Raw genomic sequence first — 6,600 nt, 5'->3', positions numbered from 1 at the left:
TGGATACATTATGCTGTGATGATGCAAGCATCTGCAATGTAATGCAATATAAATGTAAGGACTAGAAATGACATTTAAAAACTGTAGGTGAAGAAAAGCAGAAAAAGATACCTCAAGCTCTGCCAAGGCGTTTTCTTTGGTCACTTGTGCAATCTGCGCCTCGCTTGATGAGGAGCTTCCTGTAGACTTCTCTTGGGTTCTGTACCTTCGGACTTTCCGTGCAGTGGTCAGCCCTTTCAAAAAAACACTCTGAAGTGGAACAAAAAGGAATCATGTAAAATATGTTTGCATGGACACTTGTACAGACAGGAATTGTCTCTGAGATACCTAATGCTTTGATAGCACCATTTAGCTTGCATGAAACACTATGGATGTGAACTTACATAAAACTGTCTTCGCTTGTCGTAACTGTGAGTACCCTCAGGTGGGTTCTCCCACTGTAGGAAGGGATACTTTGCTGCTAAAGCGCCGCCAAACCCTTGTACTCCCATCTTCTTTGTCCTCTGGACCCAGAATTGATCACGTCGTGCTCACTGTAAGTTGCAATAGAGAAAGCGCTTCAGACTTATCCTGTGAATTGTTGAAACCCACTTCCAGCTTTTGAAGGGATGACTGCTTGATAAATATACAAGCAATTTCGAATATGAGCTTGGTGTTATGAACTGTCTATGTAGGTCGTCCTTCTGCTTCTGTTAAAACAATTAGCGTTCCAATTTCTTCCTCAAGGAAGTTTAGAGTGAAGTGTAAATGAAATACAAATTGTCAACAGTGGAGAAAACCTTGCAGTTCAGCTTTGCTTACTCAAGGAACATGGTGATCTCATCTCTCAGCTGCCGGCTTAATCTTTTATGTTGACGCTGATCCATTTAGAAGCGGCTGTACAACCGTAGAAAAGCTTGGTAACTTATCGAGTGCCCAGGAATGCGATATTTAAGAAGAAGAAGAACACAACAACATCATAGTTAAATATAATATTCTTGAATAGCTGAATACAATAAAGATCAATTATACACATGAGTCACCATTTTATAGTCTTACTACAATGCAACAGATGTGCAGACATTTGGAAATGCCGCGGTAGGTTTGATTGATCTTGTATGTCCACAGTGGCCAGGGGAAGAGTATTGTGTCTGGTGTTACCACGAGGACATGAGAAGTAGCTTTTGGTAAGAAGCTGTTACACTTGGCATCAAAGCGGGTTTTTAACAAAAGCCTGCATAGCACAAACAACTTGTCACCCCACAAAACAATCCTGCCAATAACACCAAAAGATGGCTCTTCAACTCCTTTTCGAATAGTCACAACGTCGGTACCTCGTGCAACTACATTGGCTATAACAAATGACTCAATAGAAATAGCAGTTTTTCCAATGTCAGACTTATCAATGCTAGCACTTTGGAACTCATGTGTTGACACAAAACGCATGCCTGGTGCACAGTTGCTTAGCACAGTGCTATCATGTTGTGTATTTAAGATTCCTGGGCCATCCCACAAACCAAATGAAGTCTTCATTGGGAAATACTCAGCCACTGAATACGGGGCATTCTTGAAATTCCAAAACTTTTTGACTTTGGCAATGCATTCTTGCCCTCGAAACGCATTGCCCAATAATGGCGAGGAGGGCCAAAGCTTCTTATTTGTTGGACAATGTGCACTAACAAGTGGTGCTTTGGTGAAAAAGCAGGGCTGCCATATATTTCAACAAACAGCTTATTGTGCTCTGCAATCAACGCCTCTAATTGACAAAGGGCATCCGCGGTGAGTATTGGGGACAGGGTAATTTGTGTTACAATACACAACAGGAGGTAGCACTTCACATGAGGTTCCTCGTCCGATGTTATGTGGTCTTTCACTATTATGAGGAGGTTTAAAAGCAACACAAGTGAAGCACTTGCTGAGGAAACCAGTGCTAGACCAGGTTCGAACATCCGCGGGTAGTCACTTTTACTGATTGAGCAGTGGAAGGGGGACGTTGTGATGAGCTTGTTCAACTCCTCCAGTGATAACCACTTAGCATCTCTCACAATGAAGCGCACAAAATGGGCTATTTCTTTTGGCACAATGCCTTCGAAAGGGATGTGCATCGGATCATACATCAAATCAGATATTAGTGAGAAATGATGTATTTCTGAAAGCACAGATGGACCATTGACTCCAAATTGTGCTGAGAGCTCAATCTTATGGTGCCTACCTTGGCACGCATTCAGCTGCATTATTTGATCTTTAAGGTGCTGCTCTGTTCGCAGGGGACACTGCATGGAAAAGTGATATAGTTTGGAAAATCTTTTGTTGGCAGCGTACATGATCTGCACGAAAGTCAGACATTAGGGCCAAAAGACTCCTTGATTCCAGCAAGGTTATGGCAGGCAAGAGAGTCAGTAATATAGGCTAGCAAACACCCTTGGAACTGCACTGGTCCATATGTGCTCTGCAAGAAGCAGCCTTCTGCTAAGCTGTTAGCAAATGATATGAAGTCATGGAGCAACACACCCTTCGCAGCTTGGGTCTTGAGACTTTTTGACTTCCCGACAGCCACTAAGAAAATGTTACTAAGCTTCGACCTTCGTGACACGGGAATATTAACAAATGTTACTAGAAAACCACGAGTTTGCCTCGATGACCCCTCTTCATTCCCAGTGGGTTAGCGATCTCAATATCGTCTGAATACAAGAGCATTACAATTGAGTTGCGGCTATTAGCGCAATTAAGAGGATGTGAAGTGAAACAACTTTCGTCTATCCAGTCTCGAAGGACACCGTCATCGTGTGGACATCGTGGTGCTGCAAAATGTCTTGCAAACGAAGGATGCGTCAACAAGTTCTCCACTAAGGTGTTCATACGGATAAAATAGGCCTTGTCACCACATGGAAGTGCCACCTCCATTTGTCTGACATAGATGCCCTCACATTCATAAAGAGCTCTTCGCGACTTGTCGTTTGCAAGTTCTGATATGTCAATATTCACAACCCTTGTCAAGAGCACATCTTTAACACGGCACACAACTGCGTCCACAGCAGCCTTCGAACACCTGTGATGAGCCTCAAGGTTCCTGCACAAGTTTGCTAAGACATCAGTTGTACTAGCAGATACAATATCAGTAGGTTCTTCCGTAGCTTGAATGATGGTCTCAGTCTCTATTTCCATGCTTTCATTTTCATTCAGTAAAGGCTGCACTCGAGTGACGTTACAGTCGTCAAGACGCTTCAGGTAACGTGTAATGAAACGAAATTTTGTTTCACAAGTGGCGCATTCTATTGCATAACCCGATCCATGTATGCGTTTAATGTGGTCACAAAAGCGTTGAAAAATAGGTGTCACAAAACTGCAGCTTGAGCATATATGCTTACGAACCTCACAGTTTGTAGTATTGGAGGCCAAGGTGTTGGGGTGTTCATCTGGAACACAAATGAAAGCAAGATCAAAATTAATTTCTGCTAGAACGCACGCTTATTAATTTCTAACATTAACAATTTTGGGAAAACGTGCTATTTTTAGAATATGGATACATACAAGAACTTCTGCCAATAGGAAACATGATGTAGCAACATAAATTTTCTAATCTTAAAAGGCACTACTATGCAAATTATAGTTAAGAGTATCGTAAGACATTTCAAAACTATTCAAACCATGATACAATTTAACAAAAAGAAAGTCACGTGCAATAGGTACTGTGCAGGGGGCTTCGACGGATGTCGCTGGTGGGTTACTGATAGGACAGGGCGGTGACATTCCTACAAGAGCACAGAAAAATGCACTGTAACATGATGTGTAAAATCAAATGTGCTGACATAAATATGTTCCCTTGACAATAAAGCAATGCATGTCACAAGTTTTCTTCAGTTAGTACCCCGATGTTTTTGCATAATGTCAGCAATGTGGCACACCAAAGTCAGAATTTGCAGTTAAATGCAAACACTTATGTCATGGCTATCTCATATCTCCAATCTCGCTAGCAGATGTTTCGTATAAGGATAGAGAGCGTCACACCTGCCTACTTAGGTGTTACAAGGCATTACACACAAATAAATAAATTAGTTTGGCATATGAGACCAACCTTGTGTGTTGTTAGCATCATCTGCAACAGTGCCTGCTTGACCACATGCCTCATTTGCACGACACTGTCCTGAACTGTGGGTTGGGTCGTCTGCACGCATGGGAGATACTATAACTCGATATGGCCATGGCAAACTTTGATTTTCAACATATACAGTCCCTCTTATATGCTCACCTGCAGGTGATCCTTCTATCCACTGGTCATCACTGAAGGAACCTGACTGTAAACAATCAAATAGGAAAAAATTACCACAACTTGTTTTGCATAATGCAAAGCCTCCTACAGAACAGGACACTATATTTTTAATGACAATAATACAGTGCGTATGTATATGCCCTAGTGAAGCAAAAATACCTTCTCCATGCCATATATACGGTGATGCTTGTACTTGAGATCTTGCAACCATTGACTCGCCCTGGTCTGCAATTATGAAGTGAAGCTTTAGCACCATTAAAACTGACCAAAGAAACATAAAATAACAAGCGCTCTGTGGTTGCTGTGTTTACACAATAAGACAAACTACTCAGTCAGTTTGATTCAGTGGTCTAATAACCAGAGTTCGAGGTAACTCGTTACTGTAACTAAGTTCCTTTTTTTGGTAACTTGTAACTTAACTCGGTACTTTTGCGCCGTGGTAACTTTCAGAGGAACTCGTTCCTTTTGCATGTAACTTTGCCAAAGTAACTTAAGTTAAGTTCCAAGTTACTTTTAACTCGCTTTTCACTCACGTCTACATATTTTCTTGCTTTCTCTCCGGTTGCTTCATGGCATTTTTTTTTTGCCATAAAACGTGATATTCAATCAATGACAGTATTTTATTCAGGAAGTAAGAACCGCTGCCATTGTGAGCCATTGAACCATTGAGCGCCCACAGGGACTAAGATGCAAAGCGTTCGAATAGACCTCTACCAGAGAAACGTCATGATGACTGAAACCGACACAAATCGGAAGGGGGGGGCTGGGTTCCACGAACGGGCACTTGTTCGCTTCCTCCCATTGACAGAAAAGCAGGACCGAGGGTCACGTCCCTTTAAGGGACCATATCGTAATCCCCTCAAGACCGTGACTTTCGGGCGCGACCTTCACCTCTAGCTTCGAGCGTAGTTCAATTCTATCAAATTTGTGGCGCTGTCGAACAACATGACGTCATTTGTTTACAAACAGGGAGAAGACTATTGTTGGGCATAAACGAAAACGATCTAAGCGTGTTGCACTCCTCCGCAGCCAACTCAAGGTCTAACTCAACTGCTCACGCGCACTGCACCTGCGTAATGCGATTTTGTATCCGAAGTAACTTGGTAGTAACTCGTCCTTTTTTATAAGTAACTCAGTAACTGCGAGTTACATTTCAGGCTGAAGAACTTCGTTATTAACTTAAGTTACCGTGTGTAAAATGTAACTAACTTGTAACGAGCTCTTTTCGACGGGTAACTTCTCAATCTATGCCAAGAAGTATCAAACACAAAATGAATAATAGTGTCAACCCTGTGCTCCTTTCTACTGTGTTTTTTGTGAAACTTTTGATTCGGTGTATTGTTACGTATGCGACATCTTCTAATCTTGTGAACTTCTGTCACATTTACAGGGTGTAGCTCTTTCAGCTTAGCTTATACCTAGGTTTGCTGTGTTCTACAGTTCCCGACAAAAGTTAAAGGGACCGAAAAGTGAAAAATAACCCCCATATTTTTGCCCACTGTCGTGCACAACATCATCGTTTGATAAGACACAGAAAGCATTACTTCTCAATTCGGCATATTTTTTACGTATAAATATTTTGAACATTGCCGGAACATGGACGGTGCTGCCAACAAACGGCGAAAAAGAGAAACTTGGGTTTCGGCGGTTTCCGGTCCAGGGCTCCCAGGGATTGGTCAATCCTTACCACGTCAGAGCTAATTTTATAGAGAACAAAGTTGACGCACAGGATCTTACAGCTAAACGACATTTAAAAAATGACGCTCACTTCCATAGTTTCTACGTTAATAAAGCATTCAGCTACTTCGCCGCTACGGGCTACGATCCACCGCGCCATCTGCAAGGCCGTCTGTGTTATCGCGTTTATTGTTTACGTCGTGGGTGGTCATGTTGGTCTCGCGAAATAGTAAGTGGAAGTGTGGCTGCTGTGTCACGTATTCAAGATACCTACATCTGCCTGGTGTAGTTTTGGTGTTCGGGGAAGCTAAAATCCTGTTCGTTCGAGGAGTGAGTGCGAGAAGGAATGTGGTTCGAAACACTCGGCTGTTGGACACAAAGTCGTGTCGTGTGTACTGAGCTTATTTTGCTGCAGTTCCCTTAGAAGTCGGCCCAGGACGCACATTCCCCCAGGGCGTCAGTCGTGACGTTGCCCACATACGTGAGGCCGACAACGGTAAGCCCTATCACCACCACCACCTATTTTGCTGCCGATGACTACGAAGAAGATGACGTAGACGGCGAATTGCGAAGGCGTCTGAAGCAAACTGCCGTTCAGTAACCAGTGACTTTGCTTCACCGAAGTGACGGGTTCAGCACAACTCTTAGGTATGTACGACGTCACACATGTATAA

Source organism: Ornithodoros turicata, chromosome 1 (assembly GCF_037126465.1).
Source record: "Ornithodoros turicata isolate Travis chromosome 1, ASM3712646v1, whole genome shotgun sequence".
Lineage (NCBI taxonomy): Eukaryota > Metazoa > Arthropoda > Arachnida > Ixodida > Argasidae > Ornithodoros > Ornithodoros turicata.
Note: the sequence above shows the minus strand (reverse complement) of the source record.